The following is a 9825-nucleotide window of genomic DNA, read 5'->3' as shown; positions in this document are numbered from 1 at the left end:
TCAGGGCGCAGGGGGCGGCGCCCGGGGGCGCCTCGCGGGGGCCCTCCCACCGCGCGGCCTCGCTGCCCCGACGGCCGCGCGCGGCCTGGCCCGCTAGTCCCGCATCGCGGGCGCGCCGCCCCGCGTGCGGTGGCCCCTCGCGGCTCTCGCGGCCGCCCTGAGCCGCGGCGGGGCCCGCACGGGCTGCGCCGCCGCCTCCCGCCCCCGCTGCCCGCCCGCGGCCGCCCCGCAGACAGACTCCGCCGCCCCGGAGCAAATCCTCGAGAATCAAGTGGCGGCGCCGCCGCAGCCCGCGCGGGGTTACTACCCCGGGGCCCGCGGGGGCGGGGCCGGCCGCGAGCGACGGGTCGCGCAGCCAATCGGATCCCCCATCGCGGGCACCTTGGCGGCGTCTGCGGGGGGAGGAACGGGGACCGCCAAAAGCCACCCAACGGGGAGGGGCGGGGCCCCTGGCCGCCCCACCCCCGCGGAGCGCGCCCGCGTCGGAGGCCCCCGCGCACCCGCCGAGGGCCCCTCGAGAGCTCTGGGGAGCCGCGGGCTGGTGTTAAAAATTTGCTTAGAACGTCCGGGCCCTACAAAAGGTTCCTTGCCGCCGTCTCCGGGGTCGCCCTTCCACTCCCCTCCCTGCTGGCGGCGGCCCCAGCTTCCCGAGTTCCCGCTGCCGGCGGCCTGTCATGCCTCCATCCGCAGTCGAGGGCCGCGGGGGCCCCAAGGCCGGTGACTCCGAGCGGGGAGTCACCCCAAACAGGCTCCTCGCACCCCGCCCCGTGAACTGTTTTGAACCAAGAGCCTCCGCCGCGCACGAGACGCCGCGCGTCCCGTCCAGGCCTGGCCCGGAGCCGCACGCCCGCGGCCTCTGCAGCACTCGGCCCTGCGCGGCTTGGGCCTGGGCCTCGGCGCCCCGGGTGCCAACGGGAGACCGAGGGAAAGGAGGCCGCCGCGGGGGCGCATCCGACTCGGGGGCGGCTAACCCCATTCTTTTTTCTCTCCCTGCAAAACACGTTTCAGGATCGCGCAGGCCTGGCTGCGTCTTTCTTCGTTGTGGCGGCCTGTGATACTTTGAAAAACATGAACGTGATGGGGCCTGCAAAACTTAAGAGTTCCCCCCTGATATGTCCCCCTCGCGCGTGGAGGCGGGGTTCTGGATCATGGAAGAGAGCGTGGGTCCGCGGCAGGATGACAACTGTGCGGAGTCCGCGGGACTGACCGCACAGCCCAGGGCCCCGGCCTCCAGAGCAGGGAGTTGTCCTCCCGGGCCGTTGCGCTCGGGCCATGCCGCTGGGACGCGGCCGGCTCCGCGGAAGCACTAACTGCTCTCCGACCCGGGGTGTCCGCGCGGCCCTGACCCATGCGGGGCTTCGCGGCAAACACCTCCCTTCTGTCCCGCGTCCTAGACTAAGCGAGCCGGCCTAGGGATCCGCCACGGAGGGGAGGAGAACCGGGAAGACCAACGTCATTCACTCCGGTCTGTCCGCCCGATGCGCTCCTCCGACTCGCGGGAACCGACGCGCGCCGGGTCTCCCGGCCGCTGTGGACGCTGGCCTGGAATTTCGTTGCCCCCGGCGCTTGACAGGTGCGAAACGACGAATTCCAAGCCTCAGGGACGAAGAGGCAAGGGGCCCGACGGCGGCCGCGACATCCCGCGCGGCATCGGATCCAAGTCCAGCGTGCGGTGTTTCGTCGTTGCCAAACGAAATCAAACCCCGCGTGCGCTCCCGGGCGGACCGGCTCTGACCCAACGCTGACCACCGGGAGAGCTGGTCCCTTCCCCTCACCGGACCTCACTTCAGCTCTTCAGGCTATTTCGAAAATGAGGACGGCAAGGGTCCCTTGCTGGATCTTTTTAAGGGCCTCCGCCTCGGTGTTGCGGATCGCCAGGACCCAGGTCCGCGCTCTCGGGAGCCCTGGCAGTGAGACCCGAGGAAAAAGCAGGGAACGCGAGCCTCGGCGCACCCCACCTCCGGGAGTTCCCCGAGTAAAGGTCCATCGCGTCGTGGCCAGGTAGGACCCAGGACCAAGGAGGAAGGGCGATGCGTGCTGCTCTGGAGCAGCTGTGGGGCCACAACCCGCTGCTTCAGGGGCTTGTAAATTCTCTTCGAAGGGTGGTTTCGATTTGCACCCGCGCCCTTGGTTGCCCCAGCCTCCTGATTTCTCCCTCCCAGCCTATCGCGGGGTTGCAAACGGGTTTCCTGAGGACGGGACTCCTGTGGGCCCCGGCACATGGCACAAGACCTGGCCCGGCTCCGGCCCTCGGGAGGGCGCTCACTACCCGTGGGAGGGGAGCCAGGGGGCACGAGATATTGGCGCTTGGGGCCCCAGTCTGAGGTCGTCAGGGCCGCGGGGGCAGGAGCGGTCCCGCGCGCTGTCGCTAGTTGGCGCCTGCGTCCCGCCGGCCGGGGAGTTCACGGGCCGAGCCCTGCGCGCAAATGCGCGCCAGCTGCGTTCCCGGAGTCGGCCGGCCGCCTACGGTGAGCTGCCCTTTCCGGACAGACTGTCCTTCCGATGCCTCACCCTCTGTAGGGCCACGTCGTATATAAAACGACGGCCGTCAGGCTAAAGGCCCCCTTCCCTGGCAGACCCAAGGTCCCAACAGAACATGCTCCCCGCCAGAAAGGCGCAATCCTTTCCTGTCCCGTTCTGGATGCGCACGGACCAGGCCGGCTCTTTCCCAACTTCCCCCGGCGATCAACCTGCTTCCTCCCCATTCCGGATGAACAGCTATAAGGCTATGTCTTTTTGCCATTTCAACAGACAGCAGCTGTCCAGTTCCTGCCTGGGACACGCGGCCACTGTCTCCCCTCCCCATCGTGGATGATCAGAAGTCTCCTCTCCATCTTCCACAGGACTGATGGGCAAAGAACCAGCTAACTCTTGTATAGCCTCCACCTAATAGCATCCCAAATTATCCCCCGCAGGGAGAAGAACCGAGGTCAGGGCTCCCCACCCCCTCCTTGGCCCAGACTGGGGCCTGCAGAGCCTGGGCTCTGGGGGCCACTCCTTCCCCTGCGCCGTTTCCCCCACCGACTAGAGAACTTCCGAGGACTGGTCTGATTCCTGGATAGACCCCTGCGCCTGGGGAGGGGCGGGGATGCCCTGAGTATGTGGAAAGATTGATGGGTTTGCTTTGGAGAACCTTTGGAGAGGTTGACCAGTTGACCTGACACAGAGAGCGTGCTCCAGCCATGTGAGTTGTTGCTGTTATGAAAAAATAAGCCCTGTCACCCATTCCTGGGGGCCTTTGGCAAGTCCCTTCCCCTCTCTGGGCCTCACACTTACCATCTGTGAAATGTCCAATTTCCAAATTCAAATCTTGCCTGGACCCAGTCCTAGTCCTTGGCTGTCCTGCTAGCCTTGGGGGCTGCCCGGGGAAGGGAGGGACTGTGACCTGCAGGCGAAGTGACTTCACAAGAGGTTTCCGGGCAACCATCGCAGCCCGCCTGAGCGTGAGTCTCGCTGGCTCACCCTCCATTAGGCTCTCAGATCCTCACTGGGGAAACCCACTGGGCCCTCCAACATGCAGCCACTTTCCTAAGTAGCAAGGGGGTCTCACCAGCCACTGTCAGCCCCTCCCCCCCAGAAGAAGCATCTGTCCTCTTTATCCCAAGTCCCACTGGAGACCCCAGTCCAGCAAATAGCGTGGAGGACTTACCTCTAGAAGCTGATCATTTTTCCCAGTCTGGCCTCCAGACCCACCCCCACCCCTAACAACCCCCAGGGGGATGCTTTGGTGAAACTTGCCTCCTGCCCAGTGTCCTTAAAATCAAGATGAGATGCTGGGTGGGTCCCTGCCCTTCACAGAACCTCAGTTTTCTGTGAATGGAGGTATTTCTAATCCTTCCATTTGACAATCAGGAGGCTTAAGAATCACCTCTAGGAGGGGAGGGACATTGTGTTTCACTGTATCTAAAATGCCATTAATTGTTTGATGTGAAAGAGAAAGAAAGAAAATGCTCCTAAACTAGGGCTCGCCCATGCCCTGACATCAGAGATTATATGTGTATGTGTAAAGTTCATCTTAGATGCCATGAGAAACCAGAATATCTAGGTCAAGTGGCTGCCACCAGCAGGGTTGGGGACTCTCACCCCAGAGAATCCAGCTTTAGGGCCATCCCTCCCTGGGCAGCCTCTGGAAGGCCCGTGAATATGCAGGACAATGCACACCCACGAAATTACAGAGATTCTTTTCCTTTGGGGGAGGCAGCTGGGGACAACTGGCTTTGTGACTTTCCTGAGGGTCTGCAGCCCTCTGACCCCTCAATCTTGGGCTGATAAGATGGGGAGAAAGGCGAGAGCCATGTTTGCACTGTGCCCGGGCGTTAGAAACGCATGCACCGTTTTTGAGTCTCAACAATCTTAAGTTCATTTAGCCAAAGAGAAAGTTGCCCAGCGTTTGCCTGCCTAGTGAGGACCAAAAGCCTGAGCTAACTCAGAATTTGGGGTTGCTGAGGCACCACTTGGTATTGGCATCATCCCTCTCCTCGCACTGAGTAAGGGAAGAGAGAACGCTCAATAAACCTTAGGTATTAGGGTGGTGGCCAAGCTAGAGGCTGCAAATGCCTGTCATTAGGTTATTAGCAACTGTGAGCCCTTCAAAACTGGGCCCTGAAGACATGAAGGGGCTGCCAGGGTCCCTCAGGAGGGGTCTTCTGTGAGGCCCACAGTGCTCTCTCCTCCCTAGGAGGAGGCAGCTATAGTCCCCAAAATACAGATGGGAACTTTCAGGCCCAGAGGCAGAGTGGGGGCCCAAGGGCACTGAGCAGAAGCCAGTCCTGGACGGAGCAGGACCCGCAGTCCCAGCCCAGGGCAGGCCAGTGCATCCGGGCCTGCGGGCGCCGCCTCCTGGTCAGATGGCGCCCCCCAGGGCCCACCGCCGGAGGGGAAATGCTAGTCGGCCTCGGCTCTCTCTGGGCTTCCGCGTCTGTTCTCTGCAATGGGGATGCTCTGCCACGGTGGGCGGGCTCCTGGCGGGGCCCCAGGAGGGTTTCGCTGTGGCCTGGGAGCGGGAGCTCTAGGTCCCCTGCTCCCCACGCAGCCCCTCGCTGCCTGGGGTGGTGCCCCTAGCTCCCTCAAGTTGGCGAGAGAGGGTGCTCAGCTTCGGGGTGGGGGGCGGGGAGGAGGTGGTCCCAGCAGGGCTGGCCCAGAGGAGAGGACCCAGGCCCATCAGGAGCCAGGGAAGTGGGTTCTGGTTTCTGCTCCCACCACCCCAGGGAAATCATTCCCGCAGAGCCCAGGGAGGCTCCAGTTTATGACTAATAACTGCCCTGAGTTTTTGGATGCCTGCTGCGTGCTAGGAGGTTTACCCCAATTACTACCCCTATGCTGCCTCTGCAGGAGACTGCATTCTCTCCATTTTACTGATGGGGAAACTGAGGCTCAGAGAGGGGATGTGCCAAAGCCAAGAATAGACTGAATTGAGATAGCTACGGAGAGCTGTTGGCACAAAGCCGGGCATCTCCTGAACACTTGGGCCTCACTGTTACTGCTATCGTTATTATTGCCTTGCTGCTGAGGTTGCAGTGAAGGTTGGCATCAAAGAAGATGCCACCTTGATGGGGGCAGGAGTATCTGATTCAAGGCAGCAGATTGCCTGGGTTCAGGTCCCAGTGCTCTTGCTGACTTCTTTGAGCCTTTGCTCGAGTCACCCAGTGTCTCTGTGTCTTCAGTTATCTCATCTGTACAATGAAACCAATACTATTAGCTGCCCCAGGAGATGTTGGGGGCAGGTCTAAAAACCCATAGCATGTAGAAAGCGCCAAATAAATGTACCCACGTCTAGGGTAACACTGGGGATGTTCCTTCTGCAGCAGGTAATGGGATTTGGGGGCCAAAGGCTCTTGCTTGTAGCTGGGGAGGGGGTCAGCAGACCTGGTTTCCAGTGCCATATCGCTCACCAGTTCCATCTCAGTCACCAGTTCCATTTGCTGGTGACCTCTTCTCCCTGGGCCTGCTTCCTCACCTGGGAGACTGGCAGAGGTGGCTGGACTGTGTGAGGCCTTAGACCCTACCCTTTCTGACCCACAGACCTGCCTCAGAGTGGCTGGGAGCTGCCCTTCTCCCAGCCTGTCCTGACCTGGTCTCAGTCCTCCCCTGGCCACCAGCCTGGGTGATCTGACTCTTGCAGCCAGGTTTTGAAAACCCAGGGTGGAATGCGGTCTTGGGTCACCTAAAGTCCATTGCCCTTCCCCAAGCCCCTCATCTTGATCCTTCTAATTGGAAAGCCCTGTATCTGCTTTCTTTCTGCTCTCCACTGGCGCCAGCCACAGGTGCTCAGATAGCAGGAGCAACTGGGGGCATTTGAAGACTGGTTTGAACCTCCTGAGCAGGAGAGCCTTGCCTGCTCCACTTTCTATCAAAATAGCCGTGACTGGAGAGAAAAGAGGTGGTGGGACTGGGGGAAGGGGGAGTGGCCGTGAGAATCAGGTCTGAATTTTGAAACTGGCTCTGCCATTTACTATTGCTAAGTAAGTGGCTTCACCTCTTCTAGCCTCAGTAAAATGGCGAAGAGTCATCTTAACTCTTTAGATTGTGAGACTAACAGGACCGCTTGGCACATGCCTGGGGCACAGCAGATATTGAGTCAATAGTCAGCATCCTTTGCCCCTTCCATCCTTGCTCTCTCCAGCATCCCTTCTTATCCTTGTCTGGATTGTCTTGTGGGGCAGGAGCCTCTCAGAAAGTGCCAGATCCTTAACTCCCCTGGCTGTGGGCTGGCCAAAGAGGATGCTGGTCCAGCTGCCTGTGCCTTCTGCCCGCCCCACTCCCCAGGACTTTAATGGGCCTCAGTGGGCCCCGGAAGCCATGCCCTGACCTCTGGCCTCCTGTCTGGAAGTCCTGCCTGGGGATCTGGAGAACTGGGCTCAAATCCTCATGCCACGGTCTTCTAGCTGTGTGGTTGTGGGCAGATCATTTACGTCTCTGTAGTTTCCTCACTTTCGTTGGAGAAAATGAATAATCTCTGCTTTAGAGGGTTGCAGGGAGCATGAAGTACACAGCACACAGTAGGTTCCTTAACACATGCTGGTTCCTCCCTCTGTTTTTTTGTGTCCCTTGGAGCTATGCGACCTTAAGTAAAGACCTTCCTCTCTTTGGACCTCTGAACCTCAGAGGTCAGACAAGAACCGGGCTTCCCCTGCCCGACCTCCCCTGTCCTACTTGCCATCCGTAGCAGTGGGTGGGTACAGAGCTACCTGTGGGCAGGGCCATCCAATCCAAGGACTCATTCTGGGGGGCAGGGAGGCAGAGGAACTGGGGTAGCTTGAGGCCCAAAGGGGCTCCTGGGAAGGTTGTGCCCTTTCCCAAGCCCCAGCATAAGGAGGGAAAGGTGTGGCTTTTGCCTGTCCCATCCCCCACAGTGGAGGAAGGACAGGATATCTGGTTCCAACAGGCCTCGAGATGAATGTCTCAAAGCCATCATCAGGTGTCAATCATAGCATCCAGTCAGAATCCAATTCTTGAAATAGGATTGGAACAACAGAATCCTGGGCTCCAGCCATCCTTCCTGAAGGTGGCCGAGCTCTTACGGCGTGCCAGGCCCCGTTCCACGCTTCCTGCGCATGGATGCCTCACAGCGGTATTCTTATGGGGCAGTACAGTCATCGCCCCCCTTTTACAGGGGAGGCTACTGACGCGCAGGGAGGTCAAGTAACTTGCCAAAGGTCAAATGACCAGGAAGCCTTGGAGCTGGGGCTCTGAACAGGAGCCCTGACCCCCGACCCCACACTCCGTTCTCTTGGGCCAGAATCAGATGCTTGCCGTCACAATCAGAACCCAATCAGAACGTTGGCAGAAGAGGCGCGGGCAGGAGCTCCACATTTACAACGTCAGACTCAGCAGGGCTCTGGGAGAGATCAGCGCCAAGTCCCCCACTTTTCGAGACCCAGAGAGTTGTCACTCAGGGCGGAGCCTGGACTTGACCTCCCCGCCGCCACCTCTCGCTGATCCCCGTCCAGGCCGCCGTCCCCTCCACCGCGGCAGGCCCCCCTCGCCCAGCCACCCGCCCAGCAGCTCCCGGGCCCAGCCGGCCCCATTAGAGATTTTTCCACCTCCCCAAAAAGGTCCTAATGACTGTCAGTGCTTGTGAAGCCTTAATTAATCTCAGAGGCCGATGGCTCGGAGGAGACCGGGGGCTTTTGGCCTTACGCAGATGAAGATTACAGCTTCATTTCATGTGGTGGCGAAGGAACGCCTCAGACATTCCTGCCAGCAATAAAAGCCACATGGCTTTCCAGCGTCTCCCTTGGAAGAGAAAAAAAGTGCAGCCCTTTGCGGAAAGAAATCAGCTATGCGCTGTATGCATGGCATGAGATAAAAACGGGGCATAACGAGGTAGAGAACAGTTGGGCTTTTATGCCGCCTTCGATGGCCACCGAGAGTGGCAGGGCCGGGGCGGTCAGGATCCCAGCTGCGGCCCGGGGAGGGGTGGCAGTCCGTGGCAGAGTGGTGGGAGCCACCGTGGACAGGCCTCAGCCTCTTCCGCCTGCACTGGGTCTGAGCCCCTGCAGATACCCCAGGCAGGACCGTCTTCCTGGGCATGTGACCCTGGCTTGGCTCCAGGCTCCCTGCGCTTGGTTTAGGGCTCTGCTGTCACTGCCTTGAATTCTTAATAATTTTTGAATCGAGGGTCTGCATATTCATTTTCCACTGGGTCCCGCAAATTTTGTAACTGACCCTGCCCACAGGTCACACCGTCAGCCAGTTGCCACATCCCACCTGGGTCCCTAAACAGGGGAACTAGTGTTTCTTGACTTTGCTTACATTATCTGAGATGAACTTCAAAACAACCTCGAGAATTGGGCAGAAGCGGGAACTGAGGCTCAGAGGCTTCCAGTTGGCGAGGGAGCTGAGATTTGAACTTGGCTTCCTCTGACTGCAAAGTCAGGGCTCTTGACCACTCTCCGTTCTGTGACATGTCATCTTCACCATGTCCTGTGGGGATGGTGATCCTCAGGTCGGGCTTTGTTATTCCCAAACAGCAGATGGGATAACAGGCCTGCAAGGTGAAGGTGCTCAGGGCCACACACAGTCAACAGCTAATGGAGCACGTTGTACCAGGCTACAGCAGTGCACCTGGGTTTGTTTCCATGTGGAAGCAGGGGGGAGAAGTTCTCAATGTTAGGGTTGTTTGTGCCGCTCGTTAATTTCTTAGCTCTCTCCCTGTGGGTCCCTGCCCTGAGCCTGGCCTGGGATGTAAGGGGCGCACTGGCCTCTTTAGCTGCCCATTCTCAACACCTGCAAGTCCTCCCTTATGGCTTCCTCTACTCTCATGCTTCTGTTTTCCTCTGCCATACTCAGTAGTTGGGGAAGCAGTTGCCCTTTGCAGTGATGGACCTTGGTAAACTCAAAGGAGTCCAAATCCTCAAATCTAGAAAGTTGGGTCTGAACAGAGCCTCGAAGACTGGGCTGGGCCTGAAATTCATGGACATGGTCGTTAGCTCCCACGGAGCCATTCCCTCATCCCTCTCTGGGGGACCCTGGGCAAATCCCTTCCCTCTTTGGGCCTTAGACTCCCCAGTAGGGAAGCCAGTGCATTGGACCACCTGATCCAGGAGTCCTGGCTATCTTCAGCGTCCTGTCCAGGTTGATCTCTGACAGCTCTGCTCATTTCCCCATCCGACAGCTGGGGAGACAGAAGTCCATGGCAGGGACTTGCTCAAGGTCACACAGGCTGTCCGCAGGCAGCTGGACCTGCTTCCGAAGCACCTGCTTCCCTACACACCCATTTCTGCTCTAGTCTTTGGGGACACCCAGCCTTAGCTTGCCTGGCCTACACCCCACTCCTGCCTGTCAGGTGCTCTTGGCGCCCAAGCCTGGAAGCCATAGCTCGGG

The sequence above is a fragment of the Dasypus novemcinctus genome, chromosome 9, assembly GCF_030445035.2.
Source record: "Dasypus novemcinctus isolate mDasNov1 chromosome 9, mDasNov1.1.hap2, whole genome shotgun sequence".
NCBI classification, from domain to species: Eukaryota; Metazoa; Chordata; class Mammalia; order Cingulata; family Dasypodidae; genus Dasypus; species Dasypus novemcinctus.
Note: the sequence above shows the minus strand (reverse complement) of the source record.